Below are 261 nucleotides of genomic sequence, written 5' to 3'. Positions count from 1 at the left end.
TTATGTCATATTATGCCTGGGGTGAAAGTAAATCTCCACCCACAGCAGTTTTCATTTATTCTGGATGATCAGATCTCTGCTCAGGTTGAAGTTGTGCAGAGCTATATATGTGATGTTACCATATTTAACATACGAATAAAGGCATAATTTGTCCCACCTTCACAGGTGCAACAGGAGTGTAAATGATATGCCAATCAAGCACAGTCAGTACACACTTGCAGAGTCTTGAGAAGAGGTCTGATCAGGCAAACTAAGTGAAAA

Source organism: Morone saxatilis, unplaced genomic scaffold (assembly GCF_004916995.1).
Source record: "Morone saxatilis isolate NCDOM2014 unplaced genomic scaffold, NCSU_SB_2.0 Contig24, whole genome shotgun sequence".
Classification (NCBI taxonomy): domain Eukaryota; kingdom Metazoa; phylum Chordata; class Actinopteri; family Moronidae; genus Morone; species Morone saxatilis.
Note: the sequence above shows the minus strand (reverse complement) of the source record.